Source organism: Odocoileus virginianus, chromosome 4 (assembly GCF_023699985.2).
Source record: "Odocoileus virginianus isolate 20LAN1187 ecotype Illinois chromosome 4, Ovbor_1.2, whole genome shotgun sequence".
Classification (NCBI taxonomy): domain Eukaryota; kingdom Metazoa; phylum Chordata; class Mammalia; order Artiodactyla; family Cervidae; genus Odocoileus; species Odocoileus virginianus.
Window position 1 is genome coordinate 57,455,164 of NC_069677.1, and position 25,569 is coordinate 57,480,732.

At 42.8% G+C, this 25,569-nt stretch overlaps 1 protein-coding gene and 1 non-coding gene across 3 annotated transcripts in view; one reads left to right on the plus strand and one right to left on the minus strand.

Annotated features, from left to right (window-relative positions):
- The window catches only part of WWTR1 (WW domain containing transcription regulator 1), a 139,132-nt gene that overhangs the window by 45,297 nt on the left and 68,266 nt on the right, over positions 1-25,569 (plus strand). The window lies entirely within an intron of this gene.
- On the minus strand, positions 14,248-14,354 carry LOC139034873 (U6 spliceosomal RNA). The gene has a single exon (XR_011487452.1). It is a non-coding gene; the product is annotated as a U6 spliceosomal RNA (small nuclear RNA).

A 25,569-nucleotide genomic window follows, 5' to 3' on the forward strand; every position in this document is an offset into this window, starting at 1 on the left:
AGTTCAGAACATGAGCTGCTGATAAGAAAGCAGCTTCATGGAGTGGTTGGGGCTTATAAGGCATGGCTGCTTTTCAGTAACTAGAGAATCGGTTTCACATCTGTTCTCAGACAAGCCCCTGGTCTAAACCTGCAGCTTAAATCTCTCTTTTGCTTTCCAGACACTAGTGTCCACTTGCCCATTAGACACATCCACTGTGTATACCGCAGTCACCCCAACATGTGTGATGTGAATTTGTGGTCTCACTCCCAGACTTGCTTCTCCTCCATTGTTTGACACTCAGTAAATATTGCTCAAGCTGAAACCTCACCCGTCCTTTCTTCCTCACCTCCCACATCGTCTTTCTCACAGTCCCGCTTGATCAGTGTCTCCATAACCCCCCTTCTCTATGTTCCCTGGTCTAGGTCACCAGCGTCTCTTACTTGGGCTCCTGATCACCTCCTTGAGATGGTCTTACTCTCCTCTGATTGGTTGCCAGGCTTCAGCCAGAGTGATTTTTCTAAAAAGACTAATGTATTAATGTCATATCATCTGTTGTAAAGCTTCTCATTTGGCTTTAGGATAAAATTCAAGTGCCATAACGTCCTTACAAGGCCCTTGTGACCTAATTCCTACTTTCCATCCAGATTGAACTTCTTATGTTACTGTTTTTTGGTCACTAAGTGGTGTCTGACTCTTTGTGACCCCATGGCCTGTAGCCCTCCAGGCTCCTCTGTCCATGGGATTCTCCAGGCAAGAATACTGGAGTGGGTTGCCATTTCCTTCTCCAGGGGATCCTCCCGACCCAGGGCTCAAACCCGAGTCTTCTGCATTTCAGGCAGATTCTTCACCCACTGAGTCACATGGAAAGCCAAACCTCTTATAGTTCCTTCTAAAGATTGCATCCTCGCTAGCCTTGGACCTTCGCAGTGCTCTTCCCTCTGTCTGATTTACTTGTCCCTTCAATGAGGGATTCTTCGCTCCTGCAAGGGCATGGTCCTGAAAGCCTTGTCATGAACCTTGACATCCTGAAATCCAGGGGGTGCGGTGACTATGCTCCCCAGTAACTCAAGGCTTCCATTGAGGTCTCCCATTCTGCTTGGCGGGGCACAGTGCAGAGTTGATGGCTTCGGTTTCGCGCGGACCTCTCTCTGTCTGGTTTCTGGGGGCACGTGTGCTCACGCCTGCCTCCTGGCCTGCCATCCTGTTTGGTCGGGGGAGGTGGGGGGCTGCTGAGGGAGGGTGTGGGGGTGGGTCAGGAGGAAGGGGAGTGAGTGGAGGGCCGGGAGCCTGGGATGTGGCTGACATCTGCTCCCACGGTCGGCGCACGGAGCAGCTGGCCAGCATGTGGGCCGGGAGGAATGGGGCTGGGCCAGGGGCTGGGGATTAAGGCAGCCCTCGTAGCAGCAACTGTGACCCGGAGAGCACCTGGCCCTCCCGGAAGTCCCGGAGTGCCTTCTTTGGCCTCCTTCCTTCACTTCCTGCATTTTCTGAATTACAGCCCTCTTTAAAAAAATTAATTTATTTATTTTTGGCTTCCCTGATAGCTCAGTTGGTAAAGAATCTGCCTGCAATGCAGGACTTGCTGGTTTGGTTCCTGGGTCGGGAAGATCTCCTGGAGAAGGGATAGGCACCCACTCCAGTATTCTTGGGCTTCCCCTGTGGCTTAGCTGGTAAAGATTCCGGCTGCAATGTGGGAGACTGGGGTTCGATCCCTGGATTGGGAAGATCCCCTGGAGAAGGGAAAGGCTACCCACTCCAGTGTTCTGGCCTGGAGAATTCCATGGAGTGTATAGTCCATGGGGTCGCAAAGAGTCAGACACGACTGAGCGACTTTTTGCGTACTTTTTGGCTGTGCCGGCTCTTCATTCTCTGGCTGCGGTGAGCAGAGACAACTCCGTAGTGTTGGGCCAGCCTCTCATTGCCCTGGCTTCTCTTGTTGCCGAGCATGGATAGGGCTTCAGTAGTTGCGCCACGTGGCCTCACTAGCTGTGACTCCTGGGCGCTAGGGGCCAGGCTCAATAGTTGTGGCTCACTGGCTTAGCTTCTCCGAGGCATGTGTGATCTTCCCGGATCAGGGATCGAACCTGTGTCTCCTACATCAGCAGGTGGATTCTTTACCTCTGAGTCACCAGGGAAGCCCCTGAATTATATTACAGCCTTTTATCGTGGAACCAGAACCCTAGGAGTAAACCCAGGCCCTGCTATCATGGATTTCCCAAGATTGGCTTCTTTTCCAGCTCCTCCTCTGGTGGCTGAGATGTCAAAGCCAACTCGGGTGCTTTTGTAAAAGCCTGTGGGCATCCCCTCCTCAGGTGCCCTGGGACTTGCCAGCTGAGAGCTATGATGATAATGAGGTGTCCATCCCAGATGACTGGGTCCAAGGTATTTTCTAGCAGCATGACTTTAGGCAAATTATTTAACCACCAGTGCAGTTTTTTTACCTATCAGGTGGGATTGATAATTCTTAATACTTATCTTCTGGACTTAGCACATGAAATAAATATCAGAAGGATCAAAAGAAAAAAATGCATATTATGAAATATGAAAATACTTTACATAAACAACTTATTTATAGTGTGTTCCTACTGGTAATATTATTGTTGCTGCTTCTAAAGTTAAAAAACATCCTGTCCTTTGAATATATTTTATGAATTCTCTGCCTTTCTAATTCTCTGTGTCTTGAATGCAACATAAAATCTATGACTGTGGCAGAAGACCGTCACTGACCATGGATGTGGGAAATGTGTTCCTCATGAAATCTGCACAGCCTCACATACTGCTGTCTTGTGGGACATTTATGTAGCACCCGCTAAGCATTTTACTGTGACAGCATTTTTTTTTTAAGTGAAATTATCTCATAATCCAATCATTATTGGGAGAAAATGTCAGTTGATTTTTTTTTCCTTACTAAGAACAGGAACAAAGAAAACTGTGTAACAGAAAATTTTCTGTGTGGCGTAGAGAAATCTAATCACTCTCATGATTTCATCAGTGGGGGAGTACCCAGCTTTAGGGCAAGCTGATGAACTATTCCACTACAGAGTTAACCAAAGAAAGAAGAATCGGACAAGTGTAGTGGGGGTTGGGGAATGTAATTAGAGAACAGGAAAAAAAAAAAAACAACCTCACAATTCAGTTATTAGGATTATTATGAAGGAACTGTCTTTTGAATTGTTTTGAAGCTAAAGAAATCATAAACCAGTATTTTTGTGTGATCATTTCCCCTTGCAATTGAGGTTTATATGCCAAACATTCTTCGTATATCTTCATTAAGATGTCAGAATTCCTTGTGAAGCCTGCCTTCATTTGCATTCCCTTGTACAGTTATTAACAAAAGAGCCTTTATGTCTCCACCCAGCTTGATTTCAGTCATGAACTCCATTTTCCTTTTATTTCATAGAATCTGGTTACTCGCCTGAACTCAGAAATGTGTCTCTTGAGGACTTGGTGGGAAGCCAGAGAGAGGTGGTGGTGAAAGCAGTTTGTGGCTCCTGGGCGAGTGGGGGCAAAGAGGAGCAGGTCAGTGACTCTGGCTCCTCAAGGTGAGAGGAACCCAGTGTTACCTCCAGAGTCTCCTCCTGGCAGATTTTAAACATTCTTACTCAAAGTTAGTATGTTTTGCAGTTTGAAAATACAGTTGGAGCCTAGAGTTGTATGAAGCCTGGTTGTTATTAGTTGGCTTTAAAATTTTGCTTTTCTGATAAATTCTTTGAACATCAATATGGTCAGTTTAAACAATGATGAAAGTATGAGCAGTTTAAGAGGTTTAGTGACCACTCAAAAGTTGTGTCACAGTAATGATCAACCACTGGAGGTTAAGCTCCTGAGATTTTGTCCTTTATATCAGCAGTACCCAACCTTTTTGGCACCAGAGACCAGTTTCGTGGAAGATGATTTTCCCAAGGACTGGAGGCAGGAAGGCGGGGTTGGTTTCTGGTTGATTCTGGTTAATTACACTTACTGTGCACTTTATTTTTATTTTGTGGCAATCTCAGGATATTCCACCTTGACTCTAGGGTTAGGGCTCTCGTTCCTGGAAGAATCTAATGCCACCACTGAACTGACAAGAGGCGGAGCTCAGGTGGTGATCTGAGCAATGAGGGAGGGGCTGTAAGTATGAAACTTGGATTTCTTGCCCACTGCTCACCTCCTGCTGTGTGGCCCGGTTGGGGACCCCTGCTTTATACCAAGCGCTTAAGATCCTATGACTGCTTAGGATTTGAGGGCTAGTCAGGGCTCAGAGTGCAATGAAGGAGGGAGGAGCCTTGCTGCCCAAAACATCTTCTCATCGCGAGTTGCCTTTGTTCACATCCTTCCCTTATTGTTTAATCCAGATCATTACAAAGTAGTTGTTAGCAAAAATAGATGTGAATGCTCATTCACAAATATGAAAGGTTTTAAAATATCCTGTTACACTGTGACTTTGAGAATGAAAATGTAATTGAACTTTGCCTTGAGTTTTCCTAACATTTTTTTTGAACCCTACATAGATACAATTCTTCTCCGTGGGAAAACTTCTATACTCTTTCCTCATTTCCCCCAGCACTATTTCAGTGTCTGCAAAATGCATATTGATAGTTTTTCTAGTGGGGTCTGGTTTGTGGTTGTTAGTGGTAAATTAGATGTGGTCTGGACTCAAAAGGAGTTTAAAACCTGATAGAAATAAGACCTACCACAACCACCAGTGTAAAACTCTTTGAATAAATATAAATGAGGTCTGACATTCAGAAAACTAAGATCATGGCATCTGATCCCATCACTTCATGGGAAATAGATGGGGAAACAGTGGAATCAGTGTCAGACTTTATTTTTTGGACTCCAAAATCACTGCAGATGGTGATTGCAGCCATGAAATTAAAAGACGCTTACTCCTTGGAAGGAAAGTTATGACCAACCTAGATAGCATATTAAAAAGCAGAGACATTACTTTGCCAACAAAGGTCCGTCTAGTCAAGGCTATGGTTTTTCCAATGGTCATGTATGGATGTGAGAGTTGGACAGTGAAGAAAGCTGAGCACCAAAGAATTGATGCTTTTGAACTGTGGTGTCGGAGAAGACTCTTGAGAGTCCCTTGGACTGCAAGGAGATCCAACCAGTCCATCCTGAAGGAGATCAGTCCTGGGTGTTCATTGGAAGGGCTGATGCTGAAGCAGAAACTCCAATACTTTGGCCACCTCATGCAAGAGTTGACTCATTGGAAAAGACCCTGATGCTGGGAAGAATTACGGACAGGAGGAGAAGGGGACGACAGAGGATGAGATGGTTGGATGGCATCACCGACTCGATGGACATGGGTTTGGGTGGACTCTGGGAGTTGGTGATGGACAGGGAGGCCTGGCGTGCTGCGGTTTGTGGGGTCGCAAAGAGTCGGACACGACTGAGCGACTGAACTGAACTGAAGTGCACCCCAACACTCCCATGTTGCTTACATTAAACTCTTCCTGTATTGAGGCAGCCGCTGCATACTGTATGCAAGGTTGCTTACTTGTTATATGGCCTTTAGGATTGTTTTCTAGATGTTGTAAATATGCACAAATTTCTCAAGTAGTTTAAAGGACTTTTGTAAGGTATATAAGGAACAGGACCTTGTTTTAAAAAGTCTAGAAGGGTTTTGCATATCCTTGGTCATACTCCTTTGTTTAAACGATAATATAGAATGAAAAATTAGAGCCTGTGTCAGTTTGTGGGTATTTGTACTGGTTGTGAACTAGAAAAGTATTACATGTTAACTATGGGGAAATTCTCGGGGACAATTGATCCTGAAGTTTCAAGAAAAGGAGAAATAGTCATTTTTTGGTTGCTTCTTTTAAAATATGCACCCATCTCTTAGAATTTATATATTTTAACTTCAGGAATGTTGATTAATTAACCTGAGCATAGATCTATGTTTTACTGTGATAATGTGATTTTTTTGAGGGGAGGGGGGCACTTAAAACATCAATTATTAATTTTGCTTCCTAATCTGCAATTTGATCAGACTTGGTGGGAACAGCTTGTCTCTGCTGCACAGTACCCATTAGAGTGGCTTGCCTAGGCTTAGATAACCTCTGCAATGCAGTTCACTCACATGGCCAGCAGGTTGGTATTGGCTGTCAACTGGATGCATCAGTTTCTCCACATTAGGGTTTCTCTATTGACTGCTTGAGCTTCCTTATGACATGGTGGCTAGGTTCTGAGAATGACCATTCCAAGGGACAGAACGTAGAGGTTGCAGGTTTTTAAAGACTTGACGTTGGAAACTGGCACCATGTTCTCTTGGTCAAGTAGTTGATAATGTGAATTTTAAACAGGCAATGTCACGATTTAAGGAGACATTTTATTTGAACTTCATTTAATGGATCACATGGGTACCTAGGGTGATTCCTATCTTGGGGATGTGGCCTTCTTCCTTCCAAGGTGTAAAGGAAGGTGCATGAGCTGAAATTCATGCTTGTTGTGACATTTGTTTTTCTATTCCTGTTCATGTGAACAAAATGTCAGGAACAGAGAACTGGATCTCAGCTTGAGTTTCTTATAGGGATGAGAAAGCACACTGTGTTAGGATTGGATGAGAAAGTTGGCAGGCTTCTCTTTCTGCTTTTGGGCATGTGTCTTTACTAGCTCAACTAATATTTACATAATGCTTCCTCTGTACCAAGCATTTTACATCTGTTAACAGAATTATATTTCCATAGGAGACTTCCTATAGACTCTTCCTGTGTTACAGGTAGAGTCTTGTAGTACTGTTCTAATGACATTATTTTTAGAAGAGGTTATTATTAATAAGGGCTTCCCTGGTAGCTCAGAGGTTAAAGCGTCTGCCTACAATGCGGGAGACCTGGGTTCGATCCCTGGGTCGGGAAGATCCCCTGGAGAAGGAACTGGCAACCCACTCCAGTGTTCTTGCCTGGAGAATCCCATGGATGGAGGAGCCCGGTGGGCTACAGCCCACGGGGTCACAGAGTCGGCCACGACTGAGCGGCTTCACTTTCACTTATCATTAACAATCCCTTGCCCTGTGTAATAGCTCTGTATAATATATACCTTTGTGTTGTTGTTTGGTCACTCAGCCATGTCCAACTCTTTCACAACCCCAGGCACTGGCTCCTCTGTCCATGGGATTTCCAAGACAAGAATACTGGGGTGGGTTGCCTTTCCTTACTCCAGGGGATCTCTCTGAACCTGTGTCTCTGCATCGGCAGGCGGATTCTTAACCACGGAGCCACCTGGGAAGCCCATAATATATACCTTGTTGCTCTTTTAAAGATATCCTGGAGATATTCTGAAAATGCTTGGAATTTGGTTGTTTTTGAACACATGGCCAAGTCCTTCCTCCTGTTATTGTAGTTTCTCTTAACACTTGGATAGATATTATCTGGGTATATTTTACTTTTAAGTTTAAAAAACATGTGATATGATGATAATCCTAGTCTTTTAGTTTGGGATATTACCACGCTGTCAGGGTTGTCAGGGTGTGCTCTGATTGAGTCTTATTTCCACTCAACACCATTTAGCAGTACTTAGAGTCAGTATAATGAACAGCAGTGCGGGACTGTCCCCTCTTTTCAGCCGAGGTCAGTTGGCAGCTGGCGTACACTGTTTCTTTATTTTGGAAAGGTTTTGCTTGGGCAAAGACTCACTCTTTTAACCAAATCCTGCTTTTCATCTGTTTTTGATGGCAGTGGACCATATTTCCCAGCCTTTTGCAAACATTGCCTGTCTGGCGGGATTTCCTGGACACAGAACCCTTGACGACCATTACTGGCCAACTTTTTTGAACTTCAGTGATTAACCTGGTTATTTGTTCTGCATTTTCTGCCATGGGAACCAATAAGCTTAGCCTTTTGAAATTAGCCAAGGGTCTAAGAATAATCCATTTGTTAATCAGACCTATTGTTTCCCCCTGCCTATTAACTTTGATGAATCAAATCTTCCCTCCAATATCCAGCTGTTAATCTACACATCAGTACTATGTAGAGTGACATTAATTTCTGAATAAGGTTCCCACGGTAGACCTTTGTTGTTGAAGTTTTGGAATGCTTACATTATAGACAGACATGATTCAAACATGGCAGGAATGGAACATCAATGGCACATGATTAAAAATTGGTTGATCCAAAAATGATAATTTTATAGCACAGGTATCATTAAGTTACTCTCATACACAGATCATAATATATAAAGTGTATATGTAATGAGTTGCCCTCAATAGTAAGGCCGTCACTTTGTCACCTTATAAAGCTAAGCCTAAGGTAACACCAGTTGCTGCCATTGGTAGACTGTTGATAGTGTCACTCTTCAGAGTGGTGGGCAGACCCCTTGAGTGATGGGAGATCTCCTGGGCTTGCACTCAGAAAAAAATAATCCTCATGCCCAAGTCCGGTTCCCTTTCCTCCGTGGGTAGGTTGAGATGGTCTGTGAGATGTGTGATTCTCATGCTTCTTGCTGTCACTTAGGAATGTGGCACATTGATGCAGAAGACAGATTAACAAAGAAGCTAGATTATATGGTCTCAGGTGTTTTTTTCCATTTCTGAATATCCAAGGTGTGCATGGAATGTACGTTTTTGTGTCCTAGGAGTAAGCGCTGATCATATGTAAGTGAGAGAGAAAAGGGGCTTTGATTTTAAAAAATCTATTTGATAACAGCTTTTCAGAAGCGCAGACCTTCTAATATGTGATGAATGTATATGTGTTGCTGGATACTATTAGTAGTAAAACCATTTATTTAGTAGGGTGGGGCTGCCTTAAAGATACCTGTACATCTGGTCTTCTCTGTGGTCTACTTGTGAGCTTTACATAGCACAAAGAGCTTGAGGAACACGGGGGTTCTGTTGGGGAAAGTTACAGTACTTACACAGTGTAGTAGATGCTTATGATTTATGGTGTTATAATCAGTGACCCTGATAGAATCTGGATGAGTATTAAAGAATCCTAATGTTTTACTTGTCAGTCTATTTACATCGTTATACAAAGCTTGATGGGCATGGGGCATGGTGATGTGTATATTTGAAACATCCTTGCAAGGCTCTTTTTTGAAAATAACACTGTGAACTGCATTTGGATGTGTAGCTGTTAGTCCTTATGGAAAAGTCTGTTTAAATGTATTTTTCTCCTGAGGACTGAAACATAAAATAGGATTTTAAATATAAAAATGCTAAGACCCAGGTTTTGATGCTTCTGTCACTAAAAGAGCAAGAAATTTACCAAAAGTTTACTCATTTTTGTCAAATTAAAAAAATCTAAACAAGTAAGCCAACTTTTTTTTTAAGACTGAAGTATAGTCGGTTTACAGTGTTGTATTAGTTTCAGGTATACTGTAAAGTGACTCAGTTAAACATATTCTTTTTCAGATTCCTTTCCATTATGTTATTACAAAATATTACATATCGCTTCCTGTGCTGTCGAGTAAGTCCTTGTTTATGTTACATACAGTAGTGTGTATATGTTAATCCCAAGCTCATTTGTCCCTCCCCCACGTTCCCTTTTGGTAACATGTTTGTTTTCTATGTCTATGCGTCTGTTTCTGTTTTGTGAGTTCATTTATATCATTGTTACTTTTTAGATTCCACATATAAGTGGTATCATAGGACACTTGTCTTTCTCTGTCTGACTTACGTCACTTAGTATGATAATCGCTACGTCCATCCATGTTGCTCCAGATGAGTAAGCCAGCTTCTTGAGTGTGTGAAACTGTGGGGACAGTACGATCAAAAGTGTCACGAAGCCTTCCCCCCTCCACGCACGCTGATTGGTTATACCCGCCACTGCAAGTTATAGTGGTTAAAAACACCACCTATATTTATTTTGCTAAAAAAAAAAATCCTGAATGATGCTACTCTTAGAAGTCTTCTCCATCAGTTGAGTTTTATATCTCCTTGAAGAGGTTTGGAAAGAAAGTCTGCCAATTGGAAGGTGAAAATGGATAAAAATGTGGAAAACATAAATGTATAAGTGCAGCTCTGTAGCATAGAGGCAGAAGCTAAAAGCAAGTGTTCCTTTTCTTGAACTGAAGCCCAACTGCAGATGCTAGGCTGGCTGTCAACTGCTTTTCTTCTCGTTGTTGCCCAGCAACGGACTCACATTCTCTAGTGGGAGGGGAGTGCTAGTTCTTACCCCCTTTTGATTTTTCTTCACCCCCACCTGCTCTGTTTCCCTCTGGTTCTCTTTTAATACCACATCAACTTCCCCAGCTGTGACTGGACTCATAAAAGTTAATCTTGGAGTCGTGTGCCAACCCAGGACAGATAGTAGGGGACCAGAGACCATGGTTACCACTGTGGCCTCTTCGAACCAAGCAGGAGGTGCCAGACTCAGGGGTGGGGGGGGCACCCAGCAGCCTGCGTTTGTTTAGAAAGTGATGGCTTGCTCTGTGCAGAGCCCATGGGGGAATTCTTGGACTCTACTGGGCTTAATTCTTTAAAATATTTATTTTCTTTTAATTTTGGATTCAGATTCTTAAGATTCTGAGAATCTTCTTTTCTCCTCTGAGGGACACTAAGAAGATTACAGAAAATTTCAAGAGTGCTTGGCGTTGATGCCAAGCAGGCCTGGGTCCAGATTCCTACATGATTTATGAGCTCTGGGGCTTCAGGCAAGTCTCAGAACATAAACTTTTTGAACCTCAGTTCCTCATTCATAAAATGGGGATAATCTCTCTTTGCAGAATTGTTGTATTAAATGAGATAACCATGCAAGGAAGATTGCTGAGATTCTGTAGGAGGCCAACAGCTGGGTGGTAACTAGTACTCATAGTGTCAAGAAGGTACTCTCACTTGTGTTCCTGACTTTGGCATTGTGCCGTGAGTTTTGCCTTGTAAGATCTAAGCTAATGTGCTGCTGAGAAACAGAGATGATGCAAAGCATCTGGTGGGAGAATCTGCCTTTGTGGCTTCTTCTGGTCCACTGTGTGTACAGATCAAAGCCCATCACCTGTGTTCAGTACTGTCACATGTTTAGGGGTCATCACTCTACTTGAGATGGGCCAACACCCATGTGAAGGCATGCACTCTCTTGAATACAGGTGCTGATAATTTTAAACAGGTACAGAAAAATCTGTATCTATAATAACTTGATAGAGTGGGTGGGAGGTCAATTCTTTAGAAAAAAAAAAAATCACTGACTTTCCAGAAAGATTTGTAGCAGAATTATTTTTCAAAGGGAGCTCTCTCTGCATTTAAAATGTGATTAAAATAAACCAAACAAAAAAGGATTTCAGCAGGAGCTTTCTGTGGCACAAAGTTAAGTCCACCTGTGTCCAGGGTTGCTTCAACTCCCAGCATCTTTCTCAGGGCAGTCTACAATTGTTTCCATCACTTACTAGTTTTTGTCTTAATCTTAGCTTCAGAATGCGTAGGCTAATGTTCATGAGTATATCTTCAAATGCTATTTTAGTGGGTTTTTTTTTTCTCCTCCCTACTGGATCCTTGAGGCGTGGAGAATTTTAGGAAGTAAGATGGAATGGCAGTCACTGTTGTCAGTCCGCATGTAACAAAGGGAAGGTCACTGCGTCTTTTTCATCCTGTTTCCTCATCTGCAAAGCGCCAATACTGGCACTGCTTACTTAACAGAACCACTGTGAAGTCCAGTAATAACAGCAAACACTTTTTTCCCCTCCATTCTGTGAATGCCCTCCCCACCACAAACTGTATTTTTTTTTCTGTAGCAGTTTATCAGCTTCAGCCCTATCAGCATGTGATGCCCTGTAGTTTTTTCTTTTTATTAAACTTTTTGGAGTGTGGCCCATTAACGATATTGTAATAGTCTCAGGTGGACAGAAGAGGGACCCAACCATACAGATGCATGAATCCATCCTCCCCCAAACTCCCCTCCCATCCAGGCTGCCACATACCCCGCAGGCACCATCGGCCGTGGAGCCGCGACCCTGGTCTCCACCTGCTCGATGCCTGCAACACCTCTTTTCTGCCATTTTTGTCTGCAGACACACAGCAGACATTTACAGGCAATTATGATGTGCTGGGCACAATGCTAAGAGCTTTCTCTGCTTTAGTAACTTTAATTTCAAGATAAATCTGTGGGGTGGGTGCTTTAGTCCTAATAATAAAATGGTAGGTAATGCTGATTGATGGCTTTTTACCTGCCAGGCTCTGTTTGAAGGTCTTTTTATGCCATAGCTGTTGGTGGGAAACTGAGGTACAGAGTGATTAAGTCACATGCCCAGAGTTTAACATGCACAACATAATGATTTGGTATGTGTGTATTGCAAAATATTGCAGTCCATGGGGTCAGAAAGAGTTGGACACAACTTAGCAACTGAACACCACCACCAACGTATTAATATATTGCAAAATGATGAATATAACACCCATCACCTCACATAGTTACAGATTTTTTTCTTGTGATGAGAACTTTTAAGATCTACTCTCTAAGCAACTTACAAATACACAATACAGTATCGTTAACTGTAGTCCTGCTGTACATTATTATATCGCCAAACCTTACCTTTTAACTGAAGGTTGCACTTTTTGACACCTTCCCCATTCCCCCCACCCCCTCCACCTGTTGGGCAGGCTCTACTTGTGATACCATTTTACAGATAAAGAAGTTGAGCATTAGAGAGAGGCTGGGTAACTTGTCCAGGGTCTCGTAGCCAGTGAGAGGCAGGTGTGGCCTTCGAACCCACGTTTTTTGAGACTCCTCCACCTGCACGCTTGCCTGTTGTGCAGTGTGGCCTGCAGAGACTGAGGTGGAGGGATGGGTGCCGCTCTCGGGCCTTTTGCCCTCTGTCGCCCCAGCAGCAGAGGACGCTCGCGTGCGGGCGGGTCCGGCCAAGGGCCCGCTGCGGCCGAGCGGTCTCCGGGCGGACTGAGATCCGCAGCGCCTCGCTCGGGCGGGCGGCCGCGGTGAGGGGCTCCGCGCTCCTGAGTCCGTGCGCTGACTCAGCAGCGGGGGACAGCGCGGTCGTCCTGCGACGGCTCTGGTGCCAGGGCCTGCCTGGGTTCCGGCAAGGGCTTTGGGGGCAGAGCCAACTCCCCAGTGCGGAATGGTCCCGGGGAGAGGGGCATGCCCGAAGGCCCTCGCCTTCTGTGTCTGAGAGGGCTCGTCCGTGGAGGATGGCCAGACAACACGGAGGCCTCAGAGCAGGCTTCAGGACTTTCTGAGCACATTTACCACCCCCTCCCCTGTTACAAGCCGAGAGGGAAGTGTGCAGTCCGCCTACAAACGGAATTCTGGGTGCGCTGGACTCACGGCGTCTCTCCAAGCTCTGGCAGTCCATGCAGAACTTTGACAGTTAACTGGGGGGTATTCTACTGGAATTTATTTTGATAACTTGAGACCAGAAAAAGTTGGCAAGATTTTTATTGGTAAAGAGAGGAAAAGGGGGCTCGCCTGGTAGTCCATGGTTAAAATTCCGAGCTTCCACTGCAGGGAGCACGGGTTTGATCCCTGGTCAGGGAACTAAGACCTTGCATGCCCCACGGTGTGGCCCCCGCAAAAAGCAAAAAAGAGAGAGAGAATGAAGAAATACTACAAAGCTTGCAGTTTTTGACATTTTTGTATATAAAACTTCAAACATGCATGAAGTACAATGACTATTTATAATATTTATATAAACCCCTTACCTAGATTTAAAAATGGTTAACATTTGCCATATTTGCATCCTATTCTTTAATGGAAGTATTTTTAAGCAAATAATAGATGTATTTTAACTCTAAATGCTTGAGTAGTTATCTCTAAAAATTAAAGACATATTCCTGCATAACAAAATTGTCGTTTTCAGACCTAAAGAAATTAACAATGATTTAAAAAAATTTTTTTTCTGAATATTTTCAAACCCAGAGAAATACTGAAGAGTGCACTCTTCATTTGAATTCAGCAATTCTGAATGTTTCACCACACGTCTCTTGGTGTGTTTTCTTTTTTCACTAAACCATGGTTTCACCCTTGTATACTTAAGTATGCAGCTCCTAAGAGTAAGGACATTCTTTTGCACAATAGCAAATACCATGATTACCCAAGAAAATTAGCCTTTGTTAAATAATATAACTTAATATATAGCCCTTGTTCAAATTCTCCCAATTGCACAATATCTTCTGCCACTGTGTGTGTTCACATATTCCATGCTATAGTTTCATGCCTCTGTTTTGATTCAGAAAAGTGCTCCTCTCCCCTTTACCATTTTGTTTCTTTTTCACAATATTAAGTTTAAAAATTTTTTTAGACTAGTGTTCCACTTGGGTTTCTTAGGATGACATTAGGTTGAAAATTTTGACAAAAATACTTAAGTGAGTTTGTGTATTCCTTTTTTTATTTTTCTCTTTTTTTGAAAAATATGGAACGCTTCACGAATTTGCGTGTTATCCTTGCCCAGGGGCCATGCTAATCTTCTCTGTATCATTTCAATTTTAGTATATGTGCTGCCGAAGCGAGCACAGTTTGTGTATTCCTTATTGCATGAAATCAAGATACAAACAATACTTTCTTAATATCACCTAATTCCCAGTGCTTACTCAGACTTTCCCAATTGCTTCAGATTTTTCTTTGTTTTTGTTTTTTTACAGTGGTTTGTTCAAAGGAAATATTTTGCACCATTTAGAAAAAAACAAAGTAGAAAAGTAGACTAGCTTTAATGCTGTTCCTGGTAAACACTCAAGGTTAATGTTTATGTTTCTGCTAGATGCCAGCCACATCTTTTTTCTTTTATAGAAATTGTTTTTTAAAATGGAAATAATTTTAAAAATGACATTTCTCTTTAATTACCTTAAAAATGTACTATAATTTTTATAGAAAAGTACACCGATCTCAAGTATGTTGCCTGTTGAATTTTCACAAATTGGACACACCCACACAAGCAGCTTTCAAGAAATAAGACTTTCCTAGCACCTAGAAGTACCCCATCTGCCCTCTTCTAGACCCTCACAGTCCCCAAGGGGATCACGCTTGGATGTCTGGTGTGATGGGTTCATTAGTCTGCTCAAAATTACTTCTAGTTTCCTAAAAGAGCGAGCACAAACTAGAGAAGCCATAAAAGATATGTATGTTTTAGTTTGGAATTATGAAAACCCACCTTCAAAGACATTGTAAATGATATGCTGTGTATATTTTCACACAGAATAATTCCCACAACAATGTTTTACATAATGGTTTCTTTCAGAGGCTTTCCCTGCTTCCCGAGAAGTGGGATTTAATCCAAAACGCTAAAGGTTAAGTTATCAATGGAACTCAAAGGGCATTTTGTTTCCATTTGGGTAAGTCATTTAATGTTTTTTAAGTCCACGCATATGTTAACAATGGAGGCAGTCAATTATAGGGGAGCTTAGCAAGGCATTCCTGGAGTTCTCCTCAGTGATGAGCATCCCGAAGTGAATTCAGGAAAAGAGCAACTATTTTTCATGGAAGGAAATTATTTTAATTAGTAACTCGCAAAGGATAATAAATAGTCAGATAATTCTGAAGTTGCTTGGCTTTGGGACAAGTAATTGCATTGAGCATGCAGTTGGAAAAAAAAGAGGAAATAAAACGAGGCTGGGGGCATGTATAATCAGTTCGGTGCAAGTAATTACATTATGAAGGCTTCATGACAATTTTATGGTACATTAACAGTGTGGAAAAGCATGCATCCTGCATTCTAGTAAGAAGGCAGGCCGCACAGTGTATGTGTAAGTCTCTTGACCCAAGGTTGGTTTTCATGAACTTTCAGGCTGTTGGGCTCTGCAGCTGCTAATAGGTAACCAGCTAGTGGGCTGAACTAGGCAGGGAGATGGAATCCCACTTGTAGAGTCCAGAGAAGCCTTCCTAGAGCCCCAGTGGTGGTGGTGGTGTTAATTGCTGAGCCGTGTCCGAATCTTTGCGATCCTGTGGACTTGTAGCCTGCCAGGCTCCTCTGTCCATGGAATTCTCCAGGCAAGAATACTAGATCGCCAGTATGCCCCATGTAAATTGGGTCGCGAGGGTCCTGCAATGTGCCTCTGGGTGGTATTGTTGTAGGTATCTGTGGGTGACTTTGCTCTGTGTGCCTGGAGTTTTGTTTTTCTTTTTAATTTTTTAGGGGGTGGGGGCGGGGAGCAGATAGGAATCAACCTTCTCTGGTGTGGTTTTCAATGTGACATGCCCTAGTGACATTAGTTGCAAAGTGACTTGCTAAAATTAGAAGGTGAGATTGAACAGCTGGGTTGATGGCCTAAGTGCTGGGTTCCCACCAGTTGTTTCAAGGGGATGGAGCGGAGCCACCCAGAGTGGTTTGCAGCAGCTGTGACCCCCGAACCAAGGAAGCTACATTTTGAAGTCACACTAAGAATAGACAGACTCTTACAAGCTCTTGATTTTGAAGTAAGGAAGAAAGCTAAAAGCTTCTGGGTGCAAAAATTCAGTTAACTCTTTAAAAACACAAGTTTAATTTCCAGCTTTCATAAATAATGTATATAACAAACATGAAATAGCTTGAAATCATAATATACATATACATGCCCATTTATGTCTCTCACGATCTCTCTCCAGCCCTATAATCTTTATACCAATTATGCTTTGGATAAATTCTGTCATCAGGTTGCTTTGGTATTACAGCTTCATAGCATTACATTCACATTTGCCCACTGATTCGGGATGCGAGCTGCCTGTTTTTTAACTCCGGTCAGTTGGGTATAAAAATAGTGCTATAATGGCTGAAGTATGGGCGGGCACGCAACCCGCTGCAGTATCCTTGCCTGAGAATCCTGGGACAGAGCCTCGTGGGCTATAGTCTATGGGTTTGCAGGGTCGGACACAACTGAGCAACTAACACTCTCTCTTTCTTTCATTTTCGCGTCTGAAGAACATTGTGTGTTCAGGCAGTGACGCTGAACTGAGTCTGATGCTGTGCTTGGAATAAATACCACAAATGGTATATTCTGATTCCTAAAATGTATTCTGCCTGCATGAGTGCATGCTAAGTTGCTTCAGTCACATCTGACCCTTTGGGACCCTATGGACTATAGCCCACCAGGCTTCACTGTCTGTGGGATTCTCCAGGCAAGAATACTGGAGTGGGTTGCCATGCCCTCCTCCCGGGGATCTTCCCGACCTGGGGATGGAACCTTCGTCCCACATCTCCTACATCGGCAGGCGAGTTCTTTACCATTAGCGCCACTTGGGAAGTCCAAAATATATTCCAAAACATACTAATAAAGTGAAAGAAAAGATCACACCTGAAATAAATGTTAGGTTAAGCTAATTCAAACACAGAGCTTTTTGTAATAGTGCAATTTAGGAGGGAAATGTAGCATTCAGTGTTTCCCAAATTTATTTGATAACAGCACTTTTTTGGGGTGCTGGTTTGGGGGATTATATTCTAGTACTTAAATCCCACAGAATGTACTTGAGGTTACATGCCTGTAAATGCATCTCCTCATAGCCAGTATGGCGGAGCCCAAAAGCTTTTGTCACCTGAGAAGTAGATTTGCTTTAGGTTGAATATCAGATGAGGCACCTCTGTGAAGTGAGGCTGTTGGCAGACTCAGAAATGTCTTTCCGTACAGAAGGACTTAGTGTTAACTACCTCCGGTCCCCCCACCTCACGGCACACTTTCATTTTCACCTTTTTGTCAAAATAGTTGTTACCAGGACTATGGGAATTTTCCAGACCAAAGCTCAACCTGGCTTATTTTATCTTCCGTTTGTAGGACTAAAGAAAGAAAGTGAAATCGCTCACTCCTACTCTTTGCGACCCCATGGACTGTAGCCTACCAGCCTCCTCTGTCCATGGGATTTTCCAGGCAAGAGTATTGGAGTGGGTTGCCATCCCCCTGCCATCCAGGGGATCTTCCCGACGCAGGGATCAGATCTGGGTCTCCTGCATCGCAGGTGGACACGTGACTGTCTGAGAGACCAGGGAAACCCTTGTAGGACCATATTGACAAAAATTTGTTCGAGGAACATTTTGGAGCAAAATAAGAAAATACAGGTAGTTTATTTAGATAGTCATATAAAGCCACATTTCTGTCATTTTCCTCTTGATTTCATTTCAGTGTAATAACAGACTTCTCTTTTCTCACATAGACAGCATGTGATAATTAATATGTGCACATATTCTTGCACTTTGTATTAAAATTATATGTCTGAGTATGCAAATGTGACCCTTTTCTCAAAAAGTCATTTAAAATGAATCCAGATCCTATCCGTTCTTAGCTGTTTCTTCTAATATAGCTGTTTTCATTTCAGAGCACATTACAAAAATGTACTTTGTGTAAATGTTAAAAATGTAAATATCATAAAAAGCTTAAAGGGAGTAGCTTAGGAAAAGTAGCTTAGAATTATCTCTAATACTTCTTTTTTCCCATTAAAAAAATAAGTAGGAAAGATTAATCTACACCTAAGTAATTACAGTTATGTGTGTGTGTGCTCAGTCATTCAGTTGTGTCGGACTCTTTGTGCCCCCATGGACTGTAGCCCGCTAGACTCCTCTCCTCTGTCCATGGAATTTTTCAGGCAAGAATCCTGGAGTGGGTTGCCATTTCTACTCCAGGGTATCTTCCCAACCCAGGCATTGAACCTGGGTCTCCTGTGTTTCCTGCATTTCCAGGCAGATTCTGTACCATTGAACCACCTGGGACGCCAATTATAGTCAATTACAAAAGTTAATAACCTAACATTTATAGAATTATAAATGAACACATTTATCAAACATCAAAAACATCAATATTTGAATATTTTCCCTAGTAATCAGCATTAATAAAGACCAAAGACAAGTCAGGCTGAAGCTGTTATTGTCCGAGTTTCTGAAGGAAGCAACTTTCCAGGAGGCGGGACCCCAGTTCTGGCTGGGAGCCCTGCTCTTGAGAGCCATGCTCGGTTGCGACCGTTGCGTCTCCAAATCCATCTTCAGAGTCTTTTTACCTCTTCCTTTTAAGTCACAGCAGAGAGTCTGGCTTTGTATTTGGTTTACTTTTTTAAAGTAGTATTTGTCTTTCTTCCTCTCCTTCCTCCCTAACATCAACTACAGGATCACATGGGGCTGATTTGTTTTACTGTCACGGGAGTCCTTTTTCTTGACCGGATGGGCCTGATTAAAACCAGGCCAGTTAAAAGGTCAACTTTGTAGGCAAGTGCACACACTCCATGACTCAGTGGTTCAGGAGGGATGAGGAGGGATGATTGGTGTGTGCTCAGTCATGGCTGGCTCTGCGACCCCATAGACTGTAGAAGACCCCCCTCCCCCTGACCCCAGGGTCTTCTCTTCATGGGATTTCCCAGGTAAGAATATTGCAGTGGGTTGCCATTTCCTCCTCCAGGTGATCTTTCTGATCCAAGGACTGAACCTGTGTCTCCAGAGTACAGGTGGGTTCTTTACCACTAAGCCGCCTGGGAAGTCCCACAAGGTGGGACTGTTGAAGCAAGATGATGAGGGGAGAGTCTGTCTTGTGGGGCCCGTTCCTCCGAGGGACCGAGCCTGTAGGTGATGTTGTTCTGGGACAAAGTCAGGCTGTCAGCAGCACCACCTGTCTGTACCCTCTTCCCCTTCCTTCCTAAAGGTCCAGATTATTTGCATCAGTCTCTTTGGGTTCACAAGGCAGTGTCACATTATGGAAAAAAAAGCCCAAGACCCAACTCTTGAATAAGATTGGGCTCTCAGATGTGTCACATAGGACATCAGGAAATTTATTAAGTCATTTAACTTTTCCCAACTCAATTTCTGGATGTTAAAAATGAAGGTTAGTAAGTCTGCTATGTGAGAGTCCGATTAAGGTAATTTTGGGAGTGTTGAAGTGCTATGTACATGTCAACTGCTGCTGTTAGACATTATTATTACCATCATTACTGTGAATATTGTGATGTATGACTAATAGTCATTATTATCATGACTGTCACTGTTAATGAGTGTCACTATTAACTTCATTCGTATGTTCACTCATTCATTCATTTGACAAACGTTTATTTATTGGAACTTCCCTGGCAGTCTGTGTACATAAGGGTGGTGCTAGTGGTGAAGAATCTGTCTGCCAGTGCAGGAGACGCAAGAGACTCAGGTTGGATCCCTGGGTTGGGAAGGTCAACCCACTCCAGTATTCTTGCCTGGGAAACTCCATGGCCTACAGTCCATGGGGTCGCAGAGAATCAGATAGAACTGAAGTGACTAAGCACGGCATACCCTGGCGATCTAGTGGTTAGGAGTCAGTGCTTTCGCTGCTGTGGCCCAGGTTCAATCCCTGGTTGGGGAACTGAGATCCCGCAAGCCCTGCGGGGTGGCCAAAACCCCAGCAGCAGCAACAGGAGCAACAGAAGCCTTTACCGAGTGTCTACAGTGTGTCCGGGGGGTGCACTCTCGGGGCCCGTGGTGAGCCCCGCTTGGCAGTGGTTCAGTTGACCAGTTTGCTGAATCAAACTAGAATAAATTAATAATGCTTTCATTTGTTTTGGAGGATGTTACAGCATCCTCTAGGCTTCATGTCCTTCCAGGGACCAGTAAAGAACAAATTTTCCTGGGTGAGTTTTTTGAACACTTGATAGATAAGGGTACATAAGTTATGGGTGATATGTTTGATACAGTCACTGAGAAACAAAATATTTTGTCAAAGGAAGCTCATTAAATACATTTTTCCCCTTCTTGCTTTTTAAAGTCATTTATTTCATGAGTAATTTTTGAGTATCTGCTGTGGGTCTTCCACACTAGATCCAATATTGGAACTACTGAGAACTTAAAAGCTTATTTAAAGTCTTCTTCAATTCAACATCCTTTAAAAAAAAAAGTCTCATGGAAAGGAAAAATCTAAATGTGTCCTGTAGAGAGAATATCATTTCCTTTAACCGTTGTTATGATCTTTATCCTGCTTCTTTCTTTACACCGAGTTCCTCTCCAACTCAGTGGGAACGGCTTCGCAGTTCTGAAGGCAGGATGTGTGCCTTGGAGTGGGAGGAGAAAGAGGCTTGTGGTTGGTCATCAGACTAAATTTAAACCATTATTTGGAATGACTATGTAATTAACGTGGGGGTTAAAAAATGAAAAAATACAGCTGCAAGGGTAGTTTTGTTCCTTTAATAAGAAAAGAAGTCAGGAGGCGTGAGAAGAAAACAAACACAGGAGCACGAGGCATGCCTTCTCTTTCATGAGAAGAGAATCAAAGGTGCACATAATCTTTCAGGAGACAGTAAATGCCTCTCCCTTCTGGATTAGGCAGATGACAGCAAGAACGGCCCGCAGCTGGGCGTCTCCAGAGCAGACAGGTGCTGGATGTGAGATGCCTCCGATGGTCCTGTGAAGTGGAGACAGTGCTCCAGGTGACAGGCCTCGCTTGATCTGCCGGAGGACAGAGCCGCTCAGTCTGTTGACGCCTGGTTCACTGTCCCGCGGCCTGCTCACACAGCTGCCAGAGGCAGCCATGAAATATCGCTTAATTATAGAATTTCCCCTGATCCTCTTTATCCCTTCTCCTGCTCCCCGCACCCCGCTGCGTGCCCCTCCCAGCTCCCCGGCACCTTTAGGCTGAGCACTCGGGGGTGTTGGGATGGTGCCTTTTCCAGCTCACAGCTAAGGGACTGGCAAGAGGTTCAGCTGCAAGAGGTTCAGTAAGCTCTGGGCTTTTTCTTGGAGGCTGTAATTAGCAGTGTTAAGTTCGAATGTGGAATGCAATGTTGTTTTTTTCAGCAGGAAGTGAGTTTACTTGGAGCAGAGCAGAGGAGGATAGCTTTTCTCATTCTTTCTCTCCTTTTTTTTTTTTCTGATCGGAAAGGAATGCTTATTGTACAACGTGGAGAAAATATCAAGAAATCTAAAGATATGACTAAAGCCTACTTTCCTCTTATTCATATGTTTGGATATTAACCAAAATAGCATTATGTTCACTTTCTATTTAACAAGTAGAGATCCTTGTCATGTGTAATGTCTGTTCAGTCTTCCGTGGTCTGGCTGACCCATAATTTACTGAACCATTTAACACATTTGAGACATAAATAAAACTGCAGCAGACATCCTTGCACATACATTTTGCACACTTGTTTATTGGTTTGGAATTATGTTTGTAATTAACAGGGCCGTGAAATAAGATTGACATTAAATTAAGATGATCAAGGGCTGATGTGGAGGTTCTGCATGCACTTGTCTCTTTTCCATTGTCTTGTTCTTACTGAGTAGCTTTCGTTCCTCATGATTTAAAAGTGTTGCTGTAGCTCTGGTCATAACATCTACTTTCCAAGCTGGAATAAAGAAGGTGGAAAGCAGAAAAGACTGTTTATCCCTTCCATTTAAAGATCTTCCGTAGAATTTCACACAGCATTCTGTTTATTGTCTCGAACTTAGTCTGTTGGCCACACCTTGCATCCAGAAGAGAGGGCGCGTAGATATTCAGAAGCAGCTGGCCATCTCAGCCGTATCTTTCTGTTTCCTTGGTATGTGTTTCATGGAGGAGTTTCTAATTCAAAGATTTTTCAAGGATTTTGTAATGTGTTAACAAACTACTCTCCAGAAAGAGGTTACCAATTAAGTTTAGTAATATGCAAGAGTGACCCTCAATGAGGCTATGAGTTCTTTGGTGACTATTTTAAGGGCATTTTAAAACTTTTTCCTGAAGCTGTGTTTTTATCTTTTTTTAAATCATACATTCTGGAGAGAGTTGATGTGGGGGTTTCTGATAACAATTTTTTCTTCAAATCAAGGTCTGTACAAGTAAGAGTATTCCTTCCAAAAATTGGAAGGATGTTGGCCTGAGAATTCAAATGTTATTCACACATGTTTCCTCCACTTTTAAGAACGCTTATTTGGAGATTCAATTAACAAGCGAACCCAGTTTGAAAACTTTTCCTGCCAACCAATTAAAAAGGCACAACCAAGAAGCTGCTCACTCAGCCCATGTCGGTGTTAAGATATAAAAATGTTTGATCTCTGCTACACCATTTCCTATAAGTTTAAAAATCACATCAAAATTAAAAGTGCATACACCTAAATAGATGTTTTTTACTATGAGAAGTAACGCTAGCTATAATATGTTAGTGAAGAACACTGGGGTTTTGATGGGTTAATAAGTCATAAAAAATTGAAAAAATATATTTTCTGTTCTTTGTTAAATATATGTATGTGTGTGTGTATATATATTTTGGCTGCACCGTCTGGTTTATGGGATTTTAGTTCCCCCACCAGGGATTGAACTCAGGTGCTCGCTCAGCAGTGGAAAGGCAGACTCCTAACCGTTGGACCGCCAGGGAATTCCCAACAGTAGTATATTTTTGATTAACATACACCCGTGGGTACAAAACTAACTCTTTTGTTTTGCATTAACATGTTTTGTATAAAACTATAGTACTTTTTAAGCTAATTTGTTTTTCCATTTTGTTGATTCACAGAAGTTTCCAATCTTGTTGTGTTTCTGTACCTAATCTGTGCCCCTACAAAATTTTGGGGTAAACTATGGGAGTGAACTATTTTCACCCTGTAATTGATTTAAAGAACTTCATTCAGGTAAAACTTCTTGAGCATTTCTGTTAGGAAGGAGGGAAAACCATTAGGTACTCTCTTTCTAGTATTGTCTTACGCTTTTCACTTCAAGCTGAAGTCCTTACTACTTTATACATGAGACTGGAAGTCTTGGGCTGACATGGGATGCTCATCACCATTAAAAGTGCCTAACAAAGGGTTAGAGGAATCTCAGCTCTGACCTTTTCTTACACTGGATCTGAGAGTTGCTATTATTAGAATGTAGGGTGAAGGGAGGTGTGGTAGTGAAGGAGCCACTGAAAGGCTGGTGGTTTGCTTGTTCTTTTGTGTTTTGAGAATGTTTTTGTCTCAAGATCAATGGTTAGTTAGCTGCTTTATGTGAAATCATATAAATCTGTAGCTTTTGCAGTGAATTAATGTCCATTCTTATTTTTCCCCATTTTCACTGTACCGTAGGGTGTTTGCCAACAATTTTGCATCTGAATTCCTCAGATCTTTGTAAGAAGTTGGGATAGATTTTCATGAGAGAAAGAAGTGGAATTAGTATTTATAGAGTGTCATGGGTGTGTCTGGCACTGTGTGGGTGTTTTGTTATGGGATGAAATATCTAAAACAGCCTCAGGCATGAAAGCATGTTCTTCTGCCTGTTTCACAGTGGAAGAAACTGAGGCTGGGAGACGCTGCGTAAAATTTCCATGGTCTCTTAACTGGCTAACTGCAGAGCTCAAAACCACTGCAGTACTGCCTCATTTGGGTGATGCTTTCAACCCAAGATGCAAAGAAATACACGTAAAGAGACGCTTTGGGCTGGGTTTACAGGAAACAGAAGCAGTGCTGCCTGGTGATCACCTTCACGGCCTCCCGTGTTTCTCCCCTCCTTTTGGCTTTGCTCCTCCAAACTGTTTCTTGCGACATGGGATGCTGGCTCCGAGAAGCACCTCCAGTCTTTCTCCAGACCGGGGCTGGGGCCCATGCCAGTCTCTTCTCTAGTTCCCTGTGTCCTGTCATTCAGACATGTGCATGAAGTGGCTGAAGACCAGGGTGGCCCATCCTCTTCCCGGAATTAAACACAAGAACAACAACAAACCAAAGGAATTGGCTCTCCCCACATGAATAGAGGAGAGACTGGACTAACCCAAGAGAGTTCTTGGTTTTTTTGGAGGTTTTGCCCTATTTCCCTTGGACAAGTGACATTTAGTTCATTTTGGCCCACTGGCACAAGCAGCGTGTCAATGTCCCATTTAAGAACAACTGGAAAAACAACACGTTGAAACATGTGTTGGGCATGGGGAGCCTGGAAAAACAATTTTCAAAGTATTTGAGCACTCAAAGTAGCTTGGTAGCTTAAAAATTTTTTCTTTTAAAAACTGATGGAGAGGTTAAAGCTGCTTCCCAGATGTCAGATGCTGTCGATACTGGAGCGTATCTAACATGCAGCTATTGAGATAGGGTGTCAGGCTCTGGACCTCTTATAGCAACAGTGAAAATAGGCTGTGGGCTTTGTTATCCTCCACACCACCCTTTATTTCGTGGCCACTGCCCACCTGATTGCCGGCTTCCAGGTCCCACGCTGCGTCTTCTGTTATGTCCTTCCGGGGAGGAGAGGACACGGCAAGCATTCAGGATCATATGTCTATTTAAGTGGCATGAATTCAATTCTACACGCCTAGGAAATCCCAACCCATCACTTCATCTGGAGCTTGGCTGTAGAAATTGTACCATGTCCTAACCCTGGAAAGATCTGGCTGTGTTGGACTTACTGAAAGACCTCATAATATACACAGAGCTTAGCACACTGTACATTATGGCCCATTTAAAGGATTTGCAGCGGTAATTTTCACCACACTCCACATTTGCCAGAACTGCTTTTGGGGCTGCATCCTCATGGAACATACTGTCCTGGGGTAAATACAGTCTGTTGAGTGACTGAATGGATGAATGCCTTTCACTTCCTTTGATAATTTTATAATTCACCATTCATTAAGATCCTCATCTTCACGTTTCCTCATTACTATCCCCTATTTTTGTTTGTGAAAAAGTGGGAAAATAGGTACCGAGCACCTATTTTATACTTGATGCCTGGAAATAATAAAACCTGGTAAAATAAACTCTTACATGGTTGTTCAGCTTCAACACAGGAAACAATGTGGTTTATAAATCTTTTAATACCATTATTGATCCTGACATGAAAAACGAAGGGAAAAAAAAACAACAACAGTGTTGATAACTTCTAGGGCGCTTGGCCAGAGG